This window comes from Accipiter gentilis, chromosome 28 (assembly GCF_929443795.1).
Source record: "Accipiter gentilis chromosome 28, bAccGen1.1, whole genome shotgun sequence".
NCBI classification, from domain to species: Eukaryota; Metazoa; Chordata; class Aves; order Accipitriformes; family Accipitridae; genus Astur; species Astur gentilis.
The window spans coordinates 16551483-16565324 of NC_064907.1; the positions used below are offsets into that span (position 1 = coordinate 16551483).

A 13842-nucleotide genomic window follows, 5' to 3' on the forward strand; every position below is an offset into this window, starting at 1 on the left:
GATTGATTCAGTCCGGACAGCGGGGTTGTAAACGGAGAGGCGCTGCCTTTCAAAGGAGCCATTCAAGTAAGGAGGAAAGAGAAAAAAAATCTTTCCTCAAAGTCACTCGAGTTGTATGCCAACAACAACACGGCTTTAACAAAATAACATAAAATAAGGTGGGACGAGTGCGTAAGAGCAGCGGCGATGCGGCAGCGCTCCCGAGGCCGGTTCCCCCGGCGGATGCTGAAACGGAGGGAGAGCACGAAGCGGCAATACCTCCGGGGCTGCATTTATCGCTTCCCCCAAAGCTCGGGTCATTTCAGAGGCCTGATCCTGCCCTGCTGCTGGCACAGCGGAGAACATTTCTGGATTCAGCTTGTGTTTGCTGGATTAAAACTTCCATCCAAGAGTCGTCATGGATAATGATGAATCCTGCTTAGTGTTGGTGCCCTTACCATCTCTGGTTGTAGTCTTCATTCTAAAATCCACGTGGGTCCTGTTTTCATTAAGGTGAATGGTTAACCGGAGGGGGAGAAAGTGAAACTTCCCTATTTCATGTTCGGTTCTGCTCCAGGACAAGTCACTCTCTGCTTAGAGACTGCCCATCACAAAGGGTTTTCAAATAAAATAAGCGAGACCGCTTGCCAAAGAAAAATTACACAGGCACCAAATGAAAAGCAAAATATTTTGAATAAAAGTAAAGCCAAAGAAGACAAAAAGCCTCCGTGAGCGCTTTCAGAAATGACTAATGATATTTTTGCTCCCTAATCAGGGCTTGCCCCACCTGGGCTGCTATTAAGGAGGTTTTATTTTTCCAAGGACGAATCCCCAGCGCAGAGCCTTAACAGCTCTGATGGACTCTGATGCTTTTGCAACCTGCGAAGCACGGCCGTGGAAGAGGGAATTGTGTTTTTCTTTAAGTTTAAGATCTTTCAGTAACTCGGGATGAGTCCCGGGCAGGGCTTTCGGGTGTCACACACCACAGAGGTGCCCCTCACTCCCCCAGCCCCTTTCTGGCCTTGTCCCACCGGTTCTGGGTGGTGCAGAAAGGTGCTTTCCAGAGGAAGGCACACACGATGCATCAGGTATTTTTAAAGAGTGAGAAAAAAGCCAATTAGGAAATGAGTGACGTGCAGGGCCTGCGGGAAACCCCCTCGGTCCCAGCCCTGCCTGCGGAGCTGCCTGCGCAGGATGCGTGCCCTTCGTGATGGGTAGGACAGCAGTCCTGACTTTGAGGAAATTGCTTTCTGAGGCAGTCATTATACAAAGCATGGCATTAAATACGTAAATATTAACTGCGTCAAAAGAAAGTGTATTTCCTGGGGAGTCAAGTGTCTTTCTTTACCTGCCTGCTTCGGCAGCCAGTAACAGTGCAGAGACGCCTATGGACAACACATTCTCTAGCCCTCGGCGCTTTTATTCTCTGTTTTTGCCCTCCCCTTTAGCGGAAAAATCCTCTCCAGTTTTGCAACATGTTCTTGCGTTGCTGATACGCAGAAGGTGGCCCTTAGCCTTGTGAGTTTTCCGTACCGCGGCATGAACAGACGCCAGCTCCGGGCACGGGCACCCCGAGTGCCAGCGGAGCTGGGGGTGCAGAGCGGCGGGTGGAGAAGGAGAGAGGCATCCGAGAGCTGCAGCCTGCACGGAAAATCGTGGTGGGGTAAGATAAGACGTGAATTTAAACCACTGTAACTCTTCCGGCGTCTCTCTCTGCGCTGCGCTCTTACTCTGGAATAAATAAATGCCTTTCCCATTTCATTGCTGCTGGACGCGGTTTAAGGGAAACTGGGAAAATGCTCCTCGTCTGGCAAAAGGGGGTCTGTGGGGAGCAGCTTCGCCGGCCCCGTCGAGCCGATGGGCACCATCTCCCACCTCAACAGGGCAACAAGGGGACGTTTGCTAAGAGACACGGGGCAGAGGGGTGGCCTTTGCTCCGGTGGGTCCCACGGCGGTCCCAGCCCAGGAGAGCTGGGGGGGGGGGGGGGGCGGGTCAGGGGCCGGCACCGGCCGTCGCTGCAGGATGGGCATCCAAGACGCTTCTTAAAAGCCAAGCTTTTCTTTGCGCGTCGGTGCTTGCTGCATACCTGCTATTTTGTAGGTAAAGCATCTTCTATTAGCCACCCTGTAAATGAGGCCACGGCAGTCGCAGCCCCTCCAGCTGCCTCGGTGGAAGAAAACGTGTCGAGTCAGCGGTTTCCCTGCCCCGCTCTCGAGTCCCGAGTCCCACCTCTCCCTAGCGCCGCGCGAGCTGAGGCCTCGCTTTTAGCTGCAGAACAAGTGCATAAAAATGATCTTATTTATTACAGGAGACATGTTTTAAAACAACTGACAAAATTGCAAGATGTAAAACGACAAGCAAGTGCTTTTTCTTTTTTAAACCCATATAGACTTCTGGCAATGATAAAAATAGTGTTTTCTTTTTTAAAGTTGGAATTAATCTTTCTTTCCAAAGCAATCATGTAGCAGGAAAAGCAGGAAGACACTTAGATAATAACTGATACTCACTGGGTGATGGTTACTTATTGAATAGCCGGGTAGCCTGCTTTCCTCTGCAGAGCGATTAACATTAAAGAACAGCGTGAACATTAAAGCAAAAAAAGGTGAGGGTTATTTTCCCCCCACTATTCCCTTGATGTGTGACTAACAGCTGTTTTTCTGTGTGACAAATCAGTGGGGTCTTCCTGTTGTTGATGTAATGAAGCTGTTTCCTGGTGTGAAATTCTACGGGATAAATTGCAGGAGGGGGAGGAGAACATCCCACACTTATCAAAGTGCTTCGGAGGGGAGGGAAGCTCTGCGCTCCTCGCAGGGATGGGCAGCGGATCAAAACAGGCAGCGGGGCTGATGTCGGGTCACAGCCACTTTACTTAAGCCTTTTTTTTTTTTTTTCCTGTTTATCTCTAAGTTTTCTGCCACTGCAAGCAGAATGATGGTCTTTACAACGACGGGCTGTTAGGAAGGAGAGTTTGGGGTATTTCCCCCGATGACCCAGTCTTACTTAACGTCACGGTAGCGCTACAGAGAGCTGTATGAAGCAGTCTCGCTGATGTGCCTCAGTTTCCCCATCTCTAAACCCGGGGGCTGACAGTCACCCCGATGTCCACCACCATGAGAGCAGTGGGAAGGGGCCCTGGGGTGGCTGGGTGCTGCCCACGGCACCGGCCCACCCAAAAGTGCTGTGGGGACGCAGGCGTTTCCCACGGCTGGCACCGGCTCAAGCGCTTGTGGGGGATCTGCCTTGGTGGGTTCATTTAGTCCTCAGACACCCACAAGAAAAAAATCACTTTTACCTGTTTTTCTTTTTTTCTTTGCCAGTATTAGTTAATTAAACTATGCAAATTAAAACAACTTAATTTCTATAATATCAGGACCAGAGCCTCAAACCATTTGGTGTAGCTCATCTGGCATGTACGTTACATAAAATGTTTGGAGCGGCTCTAATAAAAATGAAAAAGGCTGTAAATCAAGTTTAATTTATTCATTTTCTGTATGGTATGAAAGCATGCCAAAATCAGATTATTTATGAGCCCTTCATAACAATAGGCATTTTTATTGGTTGCAAATGACAAAAGGGGTTCTCAGAGGGATTTTTTTCTTCTTTTAAATTTTTTGAATGCCTTTTCAGAAACATTTATTTTTTTGGACTCTATGATCTCAAAGAAAAATATTTAATCATTGATACAGTAAAAATAATTTATATTTAGATACTGAAAAACACATCAGACTTTAAAACATAAATATACAGAGCTAATCCAGCCCAAAGGCTCAGGCGAATGCTACACCACAGGTTAGAGAAAAGAGCTGTGATTTATACCCGCTTCCTTAAATTTCCCATTAAGAGTATAATCTCCCATAAGTCTTTCACAAAATGTCTGAGCCACTCGGGGTTTTTTTCTTTTGCTTTTCCAGATCCGTTTGGTGGGTCGATGGGCACACACGTGCTCTGCGTGCGTGGTCACACGCGTGTGCCCAAGCACTCGCCTTGCGGTGACTTTTTCTCTCTTTGCCCATCCACAGCTAATTCACAAAATCTCTTTTCTCGGTGGGTAACTGAATCCCACGAGCTCTCGTACAGGTAAGGCAGGTTACCCTCCCTGACACACAGAAAATCACGGATAAACCAACCATGGATTGGCTTCTGCCTCCCGCTTTTCAGCCCATTTAAACCACCTTTTGTCTATTTTCTGGTACCGCTGGACCCAGAGGTGGGTTTGGTGACAGGCACTTGCTGCACACCCAGCGTGGCGGTGGAGGGCAGATACTCATTAACCGCCGGGACCGTTGTGGGATGCTCTTGTCTGCACCGTCGCGGTCCCGTCCAAAGCATGCCGTGACAGGGACGAAGGTGCCGGGCCGCCCCGCTGGCTCTGGGGAGGGATGTAAGGTGCGATGCCGATGCCGCCAAGGAGTGTGGCACCGTGCCGGCAAGGAACCTGCGACAACCCAGAGGTCAACATCCCTCCTCTTTGAAATGCCACTGTTTAGGAGTGGTATTAGCCAGAGCAACCCTAAAACCCCAGCACCCAAGTTTTGGGGACAGAGAACCAGGCAGGTGGGGAGCACCCGCCAGCCCCCCGTAGAGGAAGGGCATTCCCAGGGATGAGATGGGCTGCGACCATCTCCACGATGGGGACGCTGCCGGGGACAATGCCATGGGGAAGTGGGTGCCCTCCTGCCCGCAGCATCCTGGGCATCGTGGCCGACAGCCACCTGGCAGCGAGGAGGAGGCAGGGGGATCCCAAAACCTCTTGTGGAGGCGGACAAAAGCCCGGCTGGATGGTGCGGGAGGGGGGAGATTGGTTTTGCCAGTGGGCTCTGAGTAAGTGTGATGGGGAGGGGGCAGAGAGGCACCCCCTCCTGCAAGAACAGGGGCTCTCTCTGCACCAATCCAGAGGGGAAAAAAAACCCAACAAAAAACCAAGAAGAGAAAAAGAGGGAACCCCCCTCCCCAGGAGAATTAGCATCCAGGATCTGTCAGTCACTGGGAGCTTTTGGTAAAAGGGGCCCCTTGTCAACCTCTGCCTTTGATGTGACTGGGACGGAGGTGCTCAATTAAAAGCCTATCAGTCTGTAAGTAAATCAACGCCTATCAGGCTTGTCACATCAAACAAACGATTATTGCACGAACCCGCCCACCCCATTAATCTGGCTGTTCCTTCTTGACAGCTCAGGGTCAGGGCACTGTAAATCCTGCACTGGATTGCAGCCACCTGGAGCAGGATTAAAGCAGCCCTGCAGCATGTGCTGCTGCACCCAATTACTCCCCGGCAGCGGGCGGCTGCAGCAAGGGGTACCCGTGGCCCCGGCAGCCGTGGGGTGCCCAGCACAGGGCTGGGGTCCCCACCGGAGCTGAGCTTTGCACAGTCGCGGCTTGTGATGTGGGTTGTTTGGTGGTGCCACGTGGCCGTGGCAAACGTTGGTTTGTGTTGGCACCAGGGATGCTCAGCTGCGTGGTACGGAGAGCTCGGCACCCGGCTTGTGGGTGCCCGGCACCCAGTGCCAGACCAGTATTGCCAGCACCTGTCTGGCTACCGAGATAAAATGGGAGCAGCTCCGAAGATGGCTCTCAGTGGCTCTGGGAAGTTCTTGCCGATAGGGACGGTCGCAGCACAGCCCCAGGCTCACCCATTGAGGGTGGGTAGCTGCGGTGTCCTTAGTGGGCTGGTTCAAATTCTGCCCTGAGCTGGGCAGGTCGTGTTTAAGCCTGTGACCACGGGCAGGGATTAACCTTGGGGAGCCTCTCGGTAACTCACACGATAAAAGGAACCAAGGGGTTGAGCTTTCGGGTGCTCTTTGGGCCTGGATTAGCAGCAGCAGTCCCCGGGGACACCAGGGTTTTCCCATCAGGTCACTTAAGGTGAAGACAACTGGGCAGCAACTGGGGCTCCTGCCCTCGTCCGCCCGGACGCACCGTGTCTCCGGCACCGGGGCTTTGGAGCAAACGGCTGGGCTGGCGGGGAGGAGGGTGCTGGAGCCCAGCAGCGGACGGAAGGCGGCCGGGGCCATCGGCTCCCGAGAACAAGCGGCTCTATTCAAGGGAAGGCAGAAGCCAAACTTTCTTGAAAAGCCTCTGTGCTGCGGCAGGAGCAGCCTCGGGGCAGCCGGAGCTTGTGATTCCTGCACGCAGAGGTAGAGGCTGTTTTAATAAAGGAAAAGCTGAATCTCAGATCACATGAGGGCAGTGCCACGGAGTAAAGACAGGGAGCGGGGCGAGCTCCAGGGAGGCTGCAGGTTGAGTTTTGGGAAGGGGCTCGGTGCCCCTATCCTGCCGAGGACTCTGCGGTCCCCACATGCTGGCTTTGCCCTGATGGCAGAGCCCCAGGGAGGTCCGTCCACCTCTGGGGCTGTGGGCAGCGCAGGGGCACCCCGCGACCCTCCAGACAGAGCGCACATAACCGCCCCAAGGATGTCCGTACCGCTCTCGTCTGCAAAACAGAACCCGCACCCCGCCAGGTCTGAGCCTGGCAGTCCCCACGCCGGCAGGGCTTCTCAGCCTCGCACCTCGGTGGAGGGGTCTGCTCCACGCACGGGGTCCCGGACCAGAAGAGCATCTCCCGGGTGGCTGGTGACTAAAGGTCGCATCCTACAGCCGGCAGCAGGACGCTGTGCGGGGAGGGAGCTTGCTCCCCTTTCTGCCTAGGCCTATTATTAGCATCTTCCCTCTCCCGCAGAGCCTGGCGCCTCATAATGCAGCTTTGGCTCGCTCTCACGGCGCGGAGCTGTCAGCCGGGGCTGCCCTGCCTGTGCCGAGGACGGACGCTGGCTCTGAGGGCTCAAGGATCCCCAAGGCGAGCGTGGCTGGCTGGACACTGTGCTGCAGTCTGGGGGAGCCTGTCTGCCCGCTGCTGCCCGCTTTCCCACCGGCTTTTGGGCAGCTGCTCGCCCCGCAGCGATGGGCTGGGGTTTGGGGGACGCTCCTCGGCAGGCAGCATCGCCCTGACGTGTGCGGTGTCACCGGGGCAGCAACCCAAGGGCTGCTCTCCCTGCCTCAGTTTCCCCAATTGCAGCAGGGGTGAGATGGGACTCGCTGTCCCTGGCTCCTCAGGGGTGCCGCAGCCCCATCACGCCGGGATTGGGGTGCGCCCGTGTGTGGGTGCAACCTTGGCACTCAGAAAAGTAGCCCATTCAGCACTGGAGGAGGAGCAGGTTTTACACGGCCCAGCAAAGCGCGTGGAGAAATTGAGGCTGCTGTGTCCATCGCTGCCTCGATGCATCCACCCACACCATCCGCCCGAGGATGGGGAAGCTGGAAAGACGAGGCCAGCGCGAGCAGAGGTGACACCAAATAGGAGACAGACTCTCACCGCGCCATGCTTGATATGGTGACACCGAGTCTTTTGCCGATAAGCGGTATCACCTCCCTGCGGATAGCCATCACCCCTCACCCCTGCCCGGCGCACCCGCCCGGCGCCCTCGGCTCTCCCACGCACGTCAAGCAACACCCGCTCGCCCCAGCAGATAAGCACCACCATGTCCCCACCGTGCCTGGCTGGTTCTGCCCGGCCCCAGCCCTGCGGTGGGAGATGCTGGTGCTAATGGGGAGGGTGGAAAGAAAATTCCAGCTGTCACCTGCTGCTCCCACCCAGGTGAATTTTGCATGGGGAGAAGGGCTGGGGGTGCATGACCAGGGGGATCTGGCCCTGCGGACTTTATCTCCCTCACATGATCAATGCCGAGTTTAAGTAAGGTTTATTGGTATCTGTAATTTAACATGACATATTTCTAACATGAATTACTCTGAGATCATCGTGTGCATAAAATATGACAGGAATCTTTTAAGTGCAAGCATAGTTCTCAGTTAATTTAATAACTGAGATGGAAAATGGAATAGCATTAAATTTAATATTTTACATAATGCTCTTACACTTCCTTCACTTGCTGCTGGCATCATTTGTTTTCCCTTCTTCCTCATTTACGGCCCGCTCAGACCAAATTGTCCTGGAGCCCGGCCAGGGAGGAGGTTGCTGCCCCATTGAAGGGCCACACCGAGCCCCCCTGGGCAGCCAGAGCTGCTCCCACATCTCCCCCCATCCCGTGCGAAGGTGACGGGACACGCTGGGTGCCCCCTCGCCTCTGCTCTTTGCAGATGCCTGCATGCTTGGCACCTCCTGCAAAGCCCCGGTCCTGGTGGTCCGAGTCCCGCGGCTGCGTCCCTTCGTCTGCCTGTTATTGCGCTCTGCTCCTTCCTGAGGGTCTCAGCAGAACGACCTGTTTCATATGCCCCATGCTGAATAATGACACAGCCACCCTTCACGGCTATGAAACTAAACTTGCTCTTTATTAAGAAGGCCGTTTCCAAGCTGAGCCCGCAGCCAGCGGCTGGCCCCGTGCACGCAGGCACGTCCAGGGATCCTCTTCCAAACTCTTCCCGCTCCCCTTCCCTCCATCCCCCTGCTCCGTGCAAGCAGCCACCAAGAGCAAAGCCCCTGCCTGCAATAGCTGCCGCTCAGCGCAGGGATAAAACCGGGCCTTGCTGCAAGGCAGCGTTGCTTTGAAGACAGCGGAGCAGTTGCAGGCGATGGATTTGTCAGACCATCCACCGCCAGGACAGGACAGGATGGTGCTGGACGGAGGTGGGGGGGTCCCACTCCGGGATGGGATGCTGCTGAGCCAACAGCCTCCCACATAGCGGGTACCGAGGCCAGAGGCAGACAAAGGGTTAATTCAAATCACACAGGCTAATTTACCCTTCTGCTCAGATCTCGGAGGAGAGAAGGACGGGATGTAATTGCCGGGTGAGCGAAGCCCACTTGACCCGACGAGCCCGTCCCTGCGTGTCTCGCTCTCGCTCGGCGCTGCTCCGGGCAGCCCCTGTTCTCCTCCCCGCCAGCCTCCCCCAGCTCCAGCTGCCCTTCGCCCCAGCACGGCTGGTGGCAGAAAATCGAAGCTGACCCACTTTTCCAAGAAAATCGCCTGACGACGGCCGTGCCCGGGCTCCCCATCCGGCACACGCCGCGACCTGAAGCGTCCGTGGTGAGACCGACCCCCACCCGAGCGGGACGGGGACCAGGGGGGGCACGAAGCCCCAGGACCACCCTCGCCGGGGCGGCGGCAGACGCTCCACGCCAGGTTTTGTGCTCGCCGTGGGATTTGGGAGCGCGGCGGATGCCTGTGCACTGCAGAAGGGATCAATACGGCTCGCAGCCTTGTCCCTTCCTATTGAGCCTCGGCGCGTGATTTAAGGGGCTTCGGTAACGTGCGTGCCACCGCCGCGAACAAGGTGTTAACACCGAGCCGCCGGGGTTACGGCTGCAAAGGAGCTGGCAGGGCCCAGGCAGGATTGGTCCCTCCAGCCCTTGTCTGCTCTGGTTCAAAGGGTTCCCGTGGCTGCGATGAAAGGAGGGTTGCTGGAGGGATTACAGCGGGGAGGGGAGGCTGATGCTGCTGGGAACGGAGCGGGCTCTTTATCGGAGAGTAGCAGAGCCTGACAGCGCTGTAACTCTCTCTTCTTAAGGAGATGAGCTTGCAATAAACCAAGGAGCACATTAGAGGTAACGAGACAAAATGGCAGGGTTTTGAAAGCCCAGCAGAAGCAATAATCCAGCCTGGAACAGAGAGAGCACTCAGCTTACCTCTGCCTTTTGGAAACACTGCCGTGTTTTTGCAGCGCTGCCAGAACAGTTCTTTACTGTAACTTGGAAAGTCTCGGACGCGGGTTTCAACACCTCGCTCTCACACCACATAATGCAAAAGTTAATTCTACTTTCAGGCTGATGTCAACATTCCCCTTTATTGCCACGGCGAAATGTGAAGACTACATTAATTTGCATTTGCTGTGTGCAAGTAACGCGTTCCAGATAATCACGGTAACTCCTCAAAGGTATAGACGAGAATTTCCTGGATAATGTGCTGGATGGAAAAAGCTGATGGGATCCAGGAGAAGGAAACAGCATTGTGTGTTTTCATAGCTCCACCTGGAAGCAGAGCAGCCCAGAAATACAGGCTGCAGCACTGCAGACCTCGGCTGGGCTGGCTTGCCTTGCCGCGGGGAGGGTGAATTTGGGGGGCTGGGGTGGACACTGGCACTCGCTTGCTGGGAGAGCATCTCCCAGGGCTCAGCAGAAGCAGGGCGTAAGGAGTGACCACGGAAAGCCACGGGAAGGGATGTTCTCCTCCCACACAACTTTTAACACCAGCCGGCCACTTCTCCATAAAACAAACAACCCATCACTAACTAGAAGCCAAACAATTATTACTTTAAGCAACGTGCTGAAAACATAGATGCTCCAGTCTGAGATAGTAACGACCCTTTGTCTATGGAGCCGAGAAATATATTGAGCCCTGGGTGCCTGCACAGAAACTCGCCTTGTGCCCCGCAGTAAATTAATTGGCCTGAACTCAAGAGGATCCTCCCGCACGTGAGCGCTTCGGCCAGGATATATCAGTTGAGGGAATGGATTTTCCATCTTCCCTGATATATCGCGTGCCCCAGATGATGGCAATGATCGCACATCACAGCTAAAGGCTTCAAAGGGGCTTTGCAAACCGATAGCCGGACTCTGGGAAGCTCATCCCAAAGGTGCCGGGAGGAGAGCCATGGGGCTCAGCCGGGCTGGCTCTGCGCTGGGGCTGCGGGAGGGGACGGGGGACCCTCACGGATGGGATCCATCCTGCATCCCAGCCCTGTGGCTGCGCTGGCCACCCGCCTGGCATAAAACTGCATGCAGGGATCCTGCGATGGCATGTGGGAGCGATGAATTCATTTCCATTTATGATCTGTTATGATGATACCCCTGAAGGATAAAAGTCTATACATAATAATCTCTCTCTTCAGCTTTGTTAACAACTTCAATTAACAGAGAGCTGTGTAATGCTTCATCAGCCGTTTGGATTACAGATGAAATTAAGCCATCATATTTATGAACTACGCAGTGAGTTCGAGGAAGACTCCACATATTTTACATTTAATAACTTGCCCTCTCATTTTATTTATAACGTTAATAATGATTTGGTGGCTGCTTTGGGGGGAAAACATAAATGACAAAGCGAAGAAGCCGGCCGGGCAGGGTAAGCGGAGCTGTGCTTTATGGGAACAGCGTGCTGTCAATGCCCAGCCACGCACCTCCTCACTTTGGCTCCTTTCTCTTTTATTTTTGATTAAATAGCCCTGTGAACATGGAGACTTCTGCCTTGTAATTGCTTTCCACTCAGCACTTTTAAAACCCGGGCCGAGGGTTAATGATTAAATCCCGCGGCGTGGACCCGTCGCACCCACCAGCCGGAGCATCGGCAGCCGGCACGCCGCCAGCGGGCCCCGTGTCAGATTTTGGGTGCAGTTCATAGGTCCCGACCCCCGAAGGAAGATGGATGCCCTGTGCCTCAGTGGAAGGGCCAGTGCCTTGCCGCGGAAAAAAATGAATATTTTTCCCTAAAGCAGGGATGGGCAGTGGGAGCCAGGCGGAGGGAGGGCTGCTCCCGCACACCCTGTTTCTTCCCATCCTTCCCGGCTGCCTGCGCCAGGCAGGACCTGGGCTGGGGGGTGCTCGCCGGGTGGTTTTGGGATGCTGCTCCCTGCGAGGGTCTCCCCGTCCGGTGCTATTATTACCACCCTTTCTGATTAACCTGCAGGCTGAAACCACATTGCGGTGTTCCCAGTCTCTGTCTGGAGCACTGGCACACTGAGAGCCTGAGCAAGGTTAATTAATTTGAGCAAAGACTGAAGCCTAAAAGATGGGGAGCAGCACACTGAAAGATGACGGCTGGCAAAAATCATTAGAAGCATCTTTCAACAATCTATATACTGTTATCGATCCTGTTATAGATCATGTTCCTTTCCCCTTTTTTGCAGGATCTTCTGGATCGATACAGCAAGTGCATTGAGACTGTAGCAACACATTTAAAACCTTATAAAAGGTTATTTAGTTGCTAACAGTGCAGCAGTTTCTGCAAAGCCTGCCAAAAGGTTACAGCTTTTTGGGCATCATAAATTACAGACGACAGGGAAAAAAAGTAAGTGCGGTTTTCTTTATTGTCTCAGTGATGGATGGGCTCCTGAACAAGACACAAAATACATCATATCACCTTTAATGGGACCACATTTCTGTAGCCATAACTCACAATTTTAAAATAGAAAATGGTGAAATATGGCGTTGTATATTCCACTCCTGACATATTTATGAGTCCTTCCCTTCTTATAAATACAGTGATTGCTATTTCAAAGCAGCATGTCAGGTATGAGCAGAGCACAAACAGCTGGTGCGATTGAAAAATTATAGCCAGAGTTGGACGTTTTCAAAAACTCTCTCTAGCAGCAGTAAATTTACAATGTTTGCACTAACTGTTATTAAAACCAAATCCATATCTTGGCAACAGGAATCCAGCGCTCCGGACCAGCTGGAGTGACGGTGCCGCTGACAGCCGGGGTGAGCCCAGGGGCTGCTCCTGGGGAAGCATTAAAAGACACTTTGAGGGCCCCCGGCTCCGGCCAGGGGGGTCTCGCAGGGGAAGCTCCGGAGCCTCTACGGTGCCCGTGGTAGCTGCGTGTGCCGCTCTGCACCGTGCCGGGCACCGGCAAGAGCCAAGGGACCAAACGCGCAGCGGGTGCAGGCTGGTGGAGCTGAGCTTGCTGCTGGCCCCTGCTCGCAGAGCTCTGCCGACCCAGGCACCGTGTGTCGCGGAGACCTGGGGAAGCGAGGATGGAGGGAGCATCGTCATCCTCCGGCATGTGCAGGCAGCTGCCTGCCCTCACACCTCCCGCGGGCAGCAGCCGTCCCGCGCCCCGGCTGGACGTGGCGGGTGTCGGCTGCATCCCGAGAGCGGGCTGGCTCAGAGCATCTCGCTCCAGCTCTGGCCTCTCTCGAATTTATGCTTCGGTCCGTAATGGCAGTTTAATGTTACGCTAATACACGCTTCGGGTCTGGTGCCATTTCTGTATCGTTACTGCCATTCGTTCGGCAAGAGGGTTTTACTAGTAAATACCTCGCGGAAGAAATAATCCTGCCAAGAGCCCTCCTGAGCATCACTCACCCCTGGGAGCAGGGGGAATTCTCTGGCTTCATTTAGGCACACAAAAGGCCTCTAATTAGCTTTTTGTTTAGTCCGATTATGAATGTGAGTTTTGACCTTTCAAAGTGATTAGCTTTTGAAGCTAACTAATTTGCATAACATCAGTTTCTAAACTACATATACAATCTAGGACCAGACTATTTTGTTGTTGTTGTTCACTCCTTTTCCTTTTTTTTTTTAACAGCAGCCTACAGCAAACTGCCAAGCTCTGTATTTTAGGCCCTGGATGAGGCCCTGCTCCTGCTCGTCTGCTGGGCTCATCGGCAGCGGGGCAGATCTCCAGCACTTCAGGGATCTGGGTGAACCCAGTTTTAGGGCACACGGGCTTTCCCCAAGCCCTTTCCCGAAGCTCTGGCTCTGCTGTAGCTGGAAAATCGCATCACCCTGGAAGATGTCCGCCTGTGGTCCTGCTGCCACTGTCAACATGTGGCCCACCCCAGCTCCCTGGGACCTCCAAATCCCCCAGCAAAGCCCAGTATCCTTCCAACTGGGAAGCTGATCCCTCCCATCAGCTGTCGCTGGGGCTCAGGAGCAGCACCGGCCCCAGCCGCCGGCATGGATGCGGCCAAGGTCACCGGTGGAGGCGCGGGGAACAATAGGCTTTAACGTGTTCTTTGTGGTAGCTAAATTCAAAACTCTTTATCACCGATTTACATTCCTTTATCTGGGCAAAGTCCCCCAGAGGTGCATTTTATTACCCTGGATTATTAAACAAAAACTTTCTGATAATGAGCCATTGGGATCTCCACAGTTGCTTTTGGAGTGGGAGCCCGGTCGCCGGAGACCTGCTCCTGCCGCTGCCGGTTTATCAGCCCCTTGCCGCCACGCAGCTATCGGGACGGGGCTGCCTCTATC

General features: G+C 54.0%; 2 protein-coding genes across 2 annotated transcripts in view; one reads left to right on the forward strand and one right to left on the reverse strand.

The window, feature by feature from the left end:
- RAB11FIP1 (RAB11 family interacting protein 1) overlaps nucleotides 1-10099 on the forward strand; it is a 99865-nt gene extending 89766 nt beyond the window's left edge. Inside the window, exon 7 of the transcript XR_007509857.1 lies at nucleotides 10085-10099. The gene's annotated coding sequence lies outside the window, so the exon portion shown is untranslated. The remainder of the gene's footprint in view (nucleotides 1-10084) is intronic.
- The window catches only part of ASH2L (ASH2 like, histone lysine methyltransferase complex subunit), a 370425-nt gene that overhangs the window by 149951 nt on the left and 206632 nt on the right, over nucleotides 1-13842 (reverse strand). The window lies entirely within an intron of this gene.